This window comes from Podarcis pityusensis, assembly GCF_964106645.2.
Source record: "Podarcis pityusensis genome assembly, chromosome: 4".
Lineage (NCBI taxonomy): Eukaryota > Metazoa > Chordata > Lepidosauria > Squamata > Lacertidae > Podarcis > Podarcis pityusensis.
In genome coordinates, this window is record NC_138027.1 from 52159529 (window position 1) to 52172244 (window position 12716).

A 12716-nucleotide genomic window follows, 5' to 3' on the forward strand; every position below is an offset into this window, starting at 1 on the left:
CCACCTTGCTTGCTTGCCTTTTGAAGTCTGACCTCTACTCTGCCTGACCTGGCTTTGCTTGAACCTGACCTCTGCTTGATTAGACTTTGCTTCCTGGATTCAGAATTGGGGCTAGCAGTATGCAAGCTGGCGTGCCTCAACTCTGTGCCTGGCACATGTCCTCACTCAACTCCTGGCTGGGACCACTATTTAAAAAAAAATTTTCCCAGGGGGTTGCCCCAGTCTTGTAGAAGGAAATTGCAATTTGAAATCTGCTCATGAATGGATATGGAACTGTTTCCCACTAGTAATTTCACTTGTAAACCTAGGAGACAATGCATTCCCCTGCTGCATCCTTTCTCCTGCAGAGGCTCTCCTATGGACCACCTCCTCAGTGTGGTAGCAGTCCTTTCTTGAGCAGAAAGTTGCATGTACCCAGTGGTAGCCATAGGATAGAGGCTGGATTGGGATCATAGTTCTCAGACTCCAGAGTGCATGAAGCGATAGAGGTAGAATTCGAACTGTTTGGAACAACAAAAAGGAGGAAAAAACAGGGCTGTGTGTATCCCACAATTCTACAGGAATGCCGAAAAACCAGCAAATGTGATATTCTTAAAAATGCTTTCTAGTTTTAAAATGGTAGTTTGTAGCCTCATAGTTCTGGTGATTGTGGGCAATAGCTGATGAAACCTCAGAAGCCAGAGAATTTGCTAAACCTTCTTCAGTTGTTTGAGAGAAGGATGTTATATAGCTCCTGCCCTTCCCACAGACAAACACAAGCAGATTATGCCTAAAGATAGATGCAGAAGCAGAGAGAGTTGCAATTGCTTCTCTTTTTTATATTAAAATCCATTTTTAGCACACCAGTGAATCGAATGGTACCGTATTTTTTGCACCATAACACTCACTTTTTTCCTCCTAAAAAGTAAGGGGAAATGTCTCTGCGTGTTATGGAGGGAATGCCTACGGGTGGCATGCCTACGGATTTTCCTCCTCTAAAAACTACGTGCGTGTTATGGTCAGGTGCGTGTTATAGAGCGAAAAATACGGTAGTATGTCATTCTTGCCTCTCCCTGATACCACCTTGCCCAGCTGGGAAAGGAAGTGTCCTGCATTTGGGTGCCAGAGGTGGCTTCCATCTCAGCATCCTGACTTTCAAGGCACTTTGTTCCTCAGACGGAAGAGGAGAAAGCCAACAGTAGCAACCAGGCAGCTGAGCAAATGTACTGCATAAGGACAAGAATGATATGTCAAGTGTTCAATTTACTAGTACACTGGAGACAGGTGTTAATACCAAACGAGGGCTGACAGCATACTCAGCTCCGTGAAAGCCGTTTCTATATTACATCTGACTTTAGTCTCAAATATGCAAAATAGTACAACCTATACAAATTCATTTAAAGTTAGTTTAATTTGTTACATGACTTATACAAATTTCCTCGTCACTGAATACTGGTTACCCTTGGTGCAAAATTCTCTCTTAACAGTGTGAAACACACAGTCCTGGGGAAGGTCCACACCCACATACACACACACAAGATACTCAAATGTCATCCGCAATTGTCAGTAGGACATTTCAAGAATTAAATGTTCTACCTACATAGCGAGGCTCCACTGCCATTCTTTTGGAGAAGGGCTTACAAATTTGACAACAGAGCAGCTCCACCATTCTCTCCACCATTTTCCATTTTTGTTTAAAATTCTATCTCCCCCAACAGTGGAAAGGGCAGCAGAAATCCATCCATTTATCACTCTTCGATCATCCTAAGTAGAAGCACAACACAGTACTTAAGAATGTTCAAGGGGCAACTAATCTCTTTCAGGCAACCTTAAGAGTGTGGTCTTAACTGCAATTAGGAGACTTTCAGAACAATCCTATACTTATTTACTCAGAAGTAAATCTCAATGTGTTCAACTGGCCTTGCTCCAAGGCAAGTGTGCTTAGTCTCAACATGTTCTGCTGTGTATTAGAAAGGATACAAAGAGGTTTTACAGTGAAGGTTTGCAACTACCAATTAAAAGGTTTCAAACCAAAGCAGCCAAATTCACCTTACATTCTTTAGAGCTGGGAAAATCTAAGTTCTGATGGATCATTCTCGAAAATTATGAGATCACTATTCTGTGTCAGATGAAGAAGGAGCATGAGACTCAGCTACTGAGAAAGGAGCTGCTAATTTTAGACCAACTTGCTATACAGAAACTCAGTCCCTAGACACGCAGCAACTTGCCCAATGAATAAAGCAACTGCATGCATTTTGCCAGTTCAGCACATGCAATGAACCCAACACAGAACATAAATAATGCACAAAATCATAAAAAAAATTAAAAAGCTTCCCCCCCCCCAAAAAAAGAACCTAAGAGTAATCTCTATTGAGCAAGAAATAAAAGCAGCTAGGAGAAAAGTGCTTTCCCTCAAAGAGCATTCATTTGCTACCACAAAATTCAGTAGCTGTGATAATGGTTCTCTTAATACCATCATCTTTGGGAATACAAATAGAGGTGTTCGTGGGAAAGTTTTAGCAAGAAATAGGTCGTGATAAAAGGCATCTGTTGAGTAGTACTCTGACGTAAGCAGACCATCCTTAATACGTTGGACATGATGCAAGTTGAGGGTTTTAACTTGTCCTGGATTATGTTCAAAGAATGACAGGCATTACACAAGACTTTTAACTCACCAGCCAAGTTAACAAAAATGTAGATCCTACTTTTTAAATGAGACTTTTAGGCATATTTGAAGGGTTGAAATACAGGTTGGATACCAACAGACTGCAGCAATCATCTGAGGGCAGAGGGCCTTCTTGGCAGTGGCACCCTCCTCGTGACACACCCTCCCATCAGATGTTAAGGAAATGAACATTAAGAAAACATCTGAAGCCAGCCCTGTATCAGGTTTTTAAAAGTTTGAGGTTTGACTATGTTTTTATATGTATTATAAGCTTCCCAAAGTATAAATAATATATAGCAACAGCAACAACAGGAACAGGAACAGCAGCAGCAGCAACAACAGCAACAACAACAACAACAACAACAACAACAACAACAACAACAACAACAACAACGTGGCATAATGGCTAAAATGCTAACTTAATATATGAGCTTTTAAGTCAGCCTGCCTGGTCCAAATGCCCTCCCTCCTTGGGCTCCCACTAAACTGCAGTCATTATTGCAACTTAGCGGTGCAGGAGGGAGCAAGGCCCTTTTCATTGTCTGGCACAACCGACAACCAGACCCTCTTTTTGTGCTTTAATAGGACAGACCATTCTTTGCCTTATTTTGAGTGGCCAGTATTACTTATTTCTTTTAGCTGCCTTGCGTTTAGTTGGAAAGAAAGGTAGGATGTAAGTATTTTATATCAATCAAAGAAAAATTGGAGGTTCTTGGGGAAGAGAGGAAGTGGAGTCACCTCCACGGCATGGCTTGAGTGGGAGGAGATGGGGATGGGGGGGCTGCATCAAGCCCCCATCAACAGGGCAGCCAGCGAAGATGCACGTCCACTGTGGCTGCTGCTGCTTTCCTACTGACTGAGAAAAGCCGCTCTGCCTCAGTGCCAGGGGAAGGTAGTCCCACGGTGCCTTGAAGTGAAGGTAATCAGCAGGCCTGTTCTCCATAAGTGTGAGGGGAAGACAGAGCCTCGCAATCAGCTGCCCTGTTTTCCCTCAACGTGCGAGAAGGTTGGAGTGTTATCAGCTGCCCGAGTCTCCCTCAGCGTGAAGGAAGGCAGCTCAGATCAGCAGTGTCATCAGCTGAGATCCTCGTGCGGTATCCTTGCATGAGGAGCAATATATTGCTGTGTATTGCCGGATCAAAATCGTTATCACAGTGTGGTTTCAAAAATTATTTTGGCCAATATATTGAAAAATCACACAGCGTGGAAACAGACTATAAAATTTGTAATATTGCCATGCAAAAGTGACTAAGAATTAATTGAGGGGAGGCAATGGTTCCCCAGACCCCCAGGGGTCCCTGGATCCCTAATTGGGAACCACTGTTCTAAGGCATATGCATGTAACTTACAGCTCTCTAAATGTAGTCTCTTACTCCTATCAGTCCCAACCAGATAGCCAATGGTCAGGGATGATGGGAGTTTTAGTCCAATAACTTCTGGAGGGCCATATCCTTGGGTAACAAGATAACAGATGTGAAGTTCCTGGAATTCTCTCAAGTGCTATAGAAATGCTAAAGTAAAGTGATTGGGTGATTAAATGCAACAAGATGATTTGTTTGAAGGGAATAGGCTATTGGGTTTATTGCTCTCACATCAAAGTCCACCAAAGAAGACTTACAACATTGCAGATCTGCCATTAAAAGCCACAGTCCAATACAGAGTTAAGCATGCTTGATCCCACTAAAGGCAAACAAACTTAAAGCACACTTTGGTCTGTGTTAGCCATTGTTTTGATAATTGAACAGGGACCCCCATACATTACTACTCACACATTTAACTGCAAGACCAAATCAGTCATTATCCATCTTTCTATATATTAAGTATAAGGAGAAGATTTCCAAAGACAGAGAATGCTGATTCTCCCAACCATTCTATGCAGACAGGCATCCTCATCAACTAAGTTTTTTATTCTATTTTCCTGGAACACTTTTTTATTTCCCAATTAAGCTCCATACTATATACCAGGGTTTCTCAAACTTGGGTCTCCAGCTGCTTTTGGACTACAGTTCCCATGATCCCTGACCACTGGTCCTGCTAGCTAGGGATGATGGGAGTTGTAGTCCAAAAATAGCTGGAGTTTGGGCAAGTTTGGGGAACATTGCTATATATGAAAGAACTATGAAAAATTAAATTTAACTACCAAAGTTATAGGCTTCATGAACTTCATAGTTTCACCATTAAATACAAAGTACCTTGTAAGACAACAGATTGCAAATTTAAAATTAGATTCTGGTGGGAGGCTGTTAGCATGAAATCTGTATTTTCTGCTCACAGCCAAGCTTTAATACTGTGAAAATGGGACGAAAGATCCAACCAATAGCATGCCCTTAGTTTCCAAAAACAAACCAGCCATCCACTGAAATAGAATTTACCTTGTTTGGGCTCAAAGAACACATAACAGCAGGAGACTAATTTCTCTAAGCCCAGCTCTGCCATAGTCACCTCCAAAGTCAGGGCCAAGGTTAGATTTTTGGAGCGACAGGGGTATGCAGGAAAAATATCTGAATCATCCTGGCAGCTGCCATTTAGAAGGAGGGAAGGGAACCTGTGGCCTTCCAGGTGATGTTGGACTCCCAACTCTCAGCAGCCTGAGATAGCATGGCCAATGGTCACAGGTGATGGAAGCAGCCCAGCAACATCTAGAGAGCCACAGATTCCTACCTCTTCCCTATAGCCTCTTGCAATAGGTGCTTTACAGTTACATCAAGAATATAGGAATGTGTGCCATGTGTAAGTGCCTACCCTGCCTTTCCTCTAAAAAGCAAAATGAAACTGAGCCCTCCACCATTCCTCTCTCCATTATATAATTGGAAAAGACCTACATTTAAAGAAATGGATCTGCTGGCATCACATTTAATTTGTGCCTCAATCTGATAATCAGATAAAATAAAGCACTATAGTCTGTATTCATCAAAGTCTTCTTGTTTGTGCACATACTCCTGTATGCACAACAGAACTTCTCTTCCCTCTCCCCAATCCCAAAATCTGCACCAGGAGGTTTGGGGAACTCCCAAAACAGATTTGGTGGGGTACATGTGCCTGGATTGAGGAGGGGAGGATATTCTGCTGTACAAGCAAAAGAACTTGTATGAACAGGTTAACTTTGCTACCCCATGAAGGTCACTTTAAACATACCTATTTAAAGTAACTACAAGGTCGCTTTCACTTTTTAATGATAATGTTTAATTAAGTTTTTAGTTTTAACCTTTTTCTGTTTTCATTTATTTATCCTTTTCAAGTTTATAAATTTCACTAATTTTACAATCAGTTTAACATTTCAAAACTTGACTTCCTTCCCCTCTCTTTCTACGGTTCCTTAAATTTATTTTTTAATATCCGCTGCAAATCCAAATTAACTTAATTTGCTCATTTATTCATCTACTTTAAATATATACCCTTATAAAACTGCAGGTCTTATAAACCTGCAGTAGTTTTAACCTTTTTAGAGTCTCTTATTACTCAGCACTTCACAAGAAACCATAACAAAGCATATCACAGGTGTGGGGGTTTTTAAGTTATAAATCTATGGCCAGATACTTTGTTTCATAATCAACACATTGAAGTATAAAATGCATTTGGGAAATGTCCTGCAGGCAATTCAAAGCAGAAGACAAAGGGAAGGAGGGAATAAAGGATCTCATCAGTTGCCACCAAATGGAAATTCCAGTTCTCCTATATTGCTCAACAGGTAGACTGGCAAGCCACATTCTCCTCCCAAAACTGCACACCAGGGAGCAAATTCCCATGCAAAATGCTTAAACATACATACCTTATAAGGCAGCACTGGTATGCTGCACTACTTTCTCCAAAAGAAATGTGGGAAATAGATGTATATAACTGCAAATGCTATTAAAATGAGCAGTTACTGGAACTGCAGAATCTGTCACCAGCTGCCACCCAATGACTCCATTACTGTCTTGTCGGAGCCTGTGAATATATGCCAAAAACCTGTTGGGGAAGAAAAGAGAGAGAGAAGCAAAGGAAAAGGATTAGCCAGTCTGGATATAAAGTTCCACTTTAGTAATTTACTGCGTGGAAATGACAAGAATCAACATTAAACTGTATAATAATTACACTTGTATATTATTAGAAGTGTGTGCAGGCAGGGAAAAGATGAGGACATTCTCTAGAGGTACGACCTGTCTGCTTTTCAAAATGAGGTACAGTATACAGTCATGGTCATTCCATGGGAAATTTATAGAAGAAATGGGATATTCTTGCTAAATTTGCATCCTTCACTTAAGAAGGGCAAAGCAGAGGGGAAGCAAAACTGATACAGATAGAAGCAGACAAACAAAAGGGGGTCCTATTCAGAGAAGTATTTTTCAGCCATCTTCATAAATTCTTGTACAAGGAGGCTGTCTATGAACCAACCTCAAAAAGCAAAGAAAAGGAGGCATGAAAGCACTCCATTGAAAATGTCTTTATGCATTGACAAAAGCTCAGAATACAAGCTGAATTTTAAAAGGGCGGCAACTGAAGGAACTGGTTTAACTGGATTCTTTGAAAAGAAATTACACAATTAAATACATAGCTACCAGTACAGGCCCCACTGACAGAATGAGACACAAGCAACAGCCTACTCACTTCTGTATTAAAGGCAGTAGGTAAGTGATGGAAGTGCATTATTCAAAACAAAAAGAATGCAACATATCATTCACCAATAGGGCATTAAAGTCACTGGCATTTCAGAAAAAGATACCTGTTTCTAGAGTGATAGGCACAGTAAGTAGGAGGGGGCAATCTCATAAGAACTCACTGAGTCCTGATGGTTCTTAAAAGTGGGAAAAACAAAAACAAAAATTAAAATAAGCTTACACTCCTCTGTTCAGCCTTGCTCCTCATTTATGGGGATCAGAACAAGAAGGAAGAGGGTTAGTGCCATTTTGTTTACTTCCTTCTGCTCTGTGCTTCTCTCCCCTCATCTTTCTTTAAGCTGCTGTTGAGCTCTGAGTCTGAAAAGGAATTTATGTGTTGCCTAGAAGCTGGCAGAAATTAATATCATGAAGCTCCTGTACAGTGAAACAGGCTCATTATCACGCCAGCTGCCAATAATTTACTAGGCTAGATTCCCAATAGCAAACAAAGGTCCTACAGGCAACTCTTCTTCTAACTGCATCTTGTATTCCGTCTTTTTTGTTTTAAAAATATACTTGAAAAGAAAAGGCATTGACTTGCGGAAGGGGGGTGGTTTTAAAGCAATGATAACTATGTCCATAGACTGTAATATTGTTCCAGTAAACTCTTCCATGACAATGGCTCAGTTCTGATGAAACTCAAACTATAGTTTGGTACTATTTGAAAGCTTCAAGTGTGTCTATTTTCCTGTCCTCCTCCTTTTATGTACACTACAGTGGTACCTCGGGTTACATATGCTTCAGGTTACATACGCTTCAGGTTACAGACTCCGCTAACCCAGAAATAGTGCTTCAGGTTAATAACTTTGCTTCAGGATGAGAACAGAAATCGTGCTCTGGCGGCACGGCGGCAGCAGGAGGCCCCATTAGCTAAAGTGGTGCTTCAGGTTAAGAACAGTTTCAGGTTAAGAACGGACCTCTGGAACGACTTAAGTACTTAACCCGAGGTACCACTGTACTATGATTTCCTTCTACCATGGAAGTAGAACCAAAGTTGGAAGGTTCAGATGTAATGATAAACTATGGGTTTGGCACAAACCAGGAAAAGGAATCTCAGAATGCAAGGAGGAGGAAGAAGGCAGGCAGGCGTCCTTGCACCCAAGACTCATTCACATACTGCTAATCCTCAGTTCAGTGTTATATTTATTTATTTATTTCATGAGATTTATTCAGCACTTGACTGTAAAGAACCTCAAAGTGGATTACAAAAAACAGTTTGGTACATCTGAACCAAACCAGTATTTGGCAAATAAAGAGGAGAGATCTTACAGCACAATCCTAAGCATGCTGACTCAGAAGGAAGTCCCACAGAGTTTAATTGGAACTTAATCTCTTGTAAGTATGCATAAGATTGAATATTTAATTTTCAACATTTTGTTCTAATAATACCATTCCCTTTCTATGAAGGCTTGGCCACATTACCTAAAAGCCAGAGACACAAGCACTGCAATGCTTCAGGTTCAAGACTTTGGAATTTCAAATCATAAAGAAATGATTTTGAACAAAGAAAATACCCAGGAGGAAGCAGATTACTTGCCGCTCCTGTTTTTCACCTTCATTGTTTTGTGGTCGTTTCTGCATTGCAAGCTTCTGTTGGATTTGGTTTTCCATTGCTGCATTGTACATACCGTGTCAAGAGTGAAACATGAATGCTTCCACATAAGCTAAGAAATAAAACCTAATGCCCTGCTTGGAAATGGTACTGTCTGGCTCTCAGAACATGTTCCTTGAGATTGCTGGGAACTCAGCACAGAGTCGTAACAGCTATCAATTAAACATGTCTGAAAAAGAGCACACACTAAAACTTTTGCGGACAACTTGCCTTTCTGCCAGCAACTAAGCTTCCGCTTCACAAGGTGGGTCATGTTGCTTCACCTTCACGAATATAGCTCTAGGAAATGCCAGTTTCAAAAGGCAGGTTTCACTATAGGAGGTCCTAGCAAGGAACATGCCTCAAAATAACCAATTCTGGTGGGGAAGGGAAAACCTCTCAATGAGTGGAGCAACATTCCAATTAGACCAAACAGCTGAGCTCCTAAGAGAGAGGGTTTTAATATGGCAACTGGCAATTCCATTTAGCCGGAGGGCAACTTTGCTCAGCTGCTATGCTACAGTATATTGCCATCCATATCCACTGAGCAGAGGATCCCATTCAGAGGCAAGCACACACAGTTGCCTCCCCAGCGGTCACCAGTTTACATCACAACAGCTGTGTTCATTAAGGCAAATGCTGCACTGCCCCACTTGTCTCAGTCTTGATTCCTCCAAGCCCACTTGCCTTCTCACACACAAGCAATCCAGGCTATCTGCTTCTTCAGTCAAATGTTGCTTCTCGTGGAGTTCAAGAGGCAGGAGGATGGGGACAAAAAATTAGCTCTGCCTCTCTTGGCTCAGACTCCACCTACTGCTGGTCTCCTTGCTTTCCACACCACGCATTGACAAAGAGCACCAGCCACCATTGAGCAGGGGTCTTTAGACATTTCCAGGGACCACCAGCACCAACCGTTCTTACTTTCAAGTGATGAGCAGCAATGACTAAGTCAGAAGGTTGGTTTATCTCCTCATTCTCCTTAATACACAAAACGCAAATTGTGATCTTCTAGTGAAAAATCTGTATTCCTTCCTCCAGCCAAGCATGTCTATGACTGCAAGTGCTACTTCTGCTACAGATATCACGATTATGAGTGCTCTTGACTAGGTTCATATATCACTTGCATTCTCCAATATGTTTTTAAAAACATATTTAATCTCTCCCCGTCCCCCATTCTTAGGCTAAAAGCTCCCAGGTGCACTTCTCCAGCACAGCACCTATTTTACCAGCTGAAAAATAAGAGAAAATAAGAAAGCTAGAAGCAGCAGTTACACACTATTTAGTATGCTTTTTTCTTCTCTCTCCTTAGTTATTGGCTGTGCAAGAGCACTCTTGCCCCACACCCCAAGTTTTTGAGCACATGTGTAACTTGCTTGTCTGCAGCAATGAAAGGTGATCTCCCAGCTCAGCTCCTTAAAAACAAGGCAACCTTGCCCCTCAGTGACTCACATCAGGATAGTGTTTGTTTGTTTGTTTGTTTGTTTGTTTGTTTGTTTGCACTATCAGTACATGGTCCAGCCTAGAACCAAGAAAGAAAGTGGTTAACTTTTCAGCCACCTCAAGAAGCTCTGGGGTGATAACATATTTTGGAATGCTGCTGTGTGGGAGTAGGTGGCTACATCTGATAAATTTTCACACAAAAATATTATGCTACAAAATTGGTATCATTTGTGGTTGAAGCATATGGCTGAGGTGTTTGAGCTAATGGTGAACAATTATTCTTGGTAAATGCGATGCAATGTGAATCAGCGTAAAGACTCTTATTGTTAGGTATGTCACTGCAAACCACAGTTTATATAAAACTAGATAAATGTCTGGCTGTCCAAATCCAAAGCTGACATGTATCACTGAGTTCTTTATACCTCCCCCCACCTCATCTCTTCATTAACTACATTCACAGGTTTTTCTCTCGGTGAATTATCATCATTATTATGTGTTTATTTATACCTCACCTTTTTTTCCTTGACAGTAATTGGTTTTTAAAAGTTCCCCATTGCAACACAGATGGACACATATACAAAACACAAACACCTAAACTTGAGTTGAGGGGGAATGTATCAAAAAGTAATTTTATAGATATTTATTTGAGGTGTGTGGAAGGCAACTTTCTTTTTCAGACATAGTTGTTGTTTTTAAAGGAACCTTCACAAACAAAGAAGCAGATAAACCTGTCAAATAAATTATTCCTCCAGCATGAGCATCAATCCTACACAAATTCTATAATTAGAAATATAATTATCCCTCTCAAAAGACCTTGTATCTCTATGTAAGTGACAGGTCACATCCTCCAAACAACAATTAAAACTAGCAAAATCAGAAACGGGAATTAATAGCAACCTATAAAGAGCACAGCACATAGGCAGGCACCACAGCAGGGGACACCCCCTGTGCAAATGCTCTTTTGAGTGCAGGGCGCGTGTTTGCGCATAAAAATGATACCAAAATCTAGAAGAATGCCTTGAAGAAAGCAAGAACTCCAAAGACAGAAGTTACAAAACATGGGAAGCAACGCCACAGTAGAAAAAAGTGAAGTGCTACAAGATTGGGTACTGTACTTTGATTCTGGCCAGTGGTTCAAAATGCAAAACAAACCTCCTAACCAGTGGCGTAAAAAGGTCAGGTGGTACCCGGTGCGAAAAATTTCTTGTCACATTGAATTTATTTAATTTTTTTGCCTGCAAAAATGGTTTGGCTTTATTTCATATTGGGGGGGCGGAGTTGTTGAACTTTCCTGGGGGAAGCCAAAGTTGTTGAGCCCTTCAGCTGAGGGGGAGCCAGCAGGCGGACCGTTTTGGCAGCACACCAAAGCCACAGCGTCTATCATACCCGGGGCAGGCTGCACCCGCCACACCCACCTTACTCCACCCCTGCTCCTAACCAGTAAAGAACATTATGGCCACTAACCACCATGGCTATGTTCTTCCTTCAGGGTCAGAGACAATATGCCTCTGAATACGCGTTGCTGAGAACTCCAGGTGAGGAGAGCTCACAGGTATCTGGTTGGCCACTGTGGAAACAGGATGTTGGGCCTGATGGGCCTTTGGCCTGACCCACCAGAGCTTTTTTTATAGTCAGGTACAAGATACTGCCATCAAGCTTTGCAGTAGTATGGGAGTACTACAATAAACCAGAAGCTTTAAGAGTTTAATAATAATAATAATAATAAATAATAATAATAATAATAATAATAATACTATATTTCAGGATGCTGCCACGGGGAAAGAAACAGGGTTGTTGTTTTTTAAAAGTGGAACCTGGGTCTCAGTTCTGCTATCTAAGAAGCCTTCCTCCTTAACAGTGTGGAGACAATATTGCAGCACCCCAGTAACATGGGAAAAGGCAGTCAGATTATTATTTACTTCATATTATCAGTTGTTTTAAGTAAGTGGAACGGCTACAGACGGGAGTAGTGCTAAATGGGGATGAATAAATAAGGGGGGGATTAGAAGGCAACAGCAGCTTCAACTGATTTTTTCTTTTCTTCCTACTGGCTCAACTGCTCTATAATAAAATACCTATATATTTCTAGGACAGCCTCAAGGTCTTCTCTGGCTCTCCCTCACAGAATTAGTCTTTACCAGGTGAAGAATCAAATAACTGTTCCCTGCTAACTGGTGGCACTGAAGATTAGCACAGAATCCCTTGTCTTTTTCCTGCCCTTGTTGGGTACTTTCAATATCTGAGTTCAAAATGAGTATCTGGGGTTAGTAATGTGCCACACAGCAGTATTCCTAGGCCTTGAAACAAATTCTTGCAAACTGAAAAAAACTGTTAATGGCTGAATGTTAAAAAGAGAGTAGCGCAAAAATGTTTGGGAAGAGTCCCAAAAGAAAAGTCATTCAGG

General features: G+C 41.2%; 1 protein-coding gene across 9 annotated transcripts in view; it reads right to left on the bottom strand.

Moving 5' to 3' along the window:
* The window catches only part of TIAM1 (TIAM Rac1 associated GEF 1), a 193557-nt gene that overhangs the window by 91107 nt on the left and 89734 nt on the right, over nucleotides 1–12716 (bottom strand). For 7 of the 9 annotated variants that reach the window (XM_081003520.1, XM_081003526.1, XM_081003525.1 and 4 more), the window contains one exon: nucleotides 6414–6592. The gene's annotated coding sequence lies outside the window, so the exon portion shown is untranslated. Of the gene's footprint in view, nucleotides 1–1575; nucleotides 1744–6413; nucleotides 6593–12716 lie in introns of all 9 variants that reach the window. The other 2 variants (XM_081003518.1, XM_081003523.1) reach the window with 2 other exon arrangements.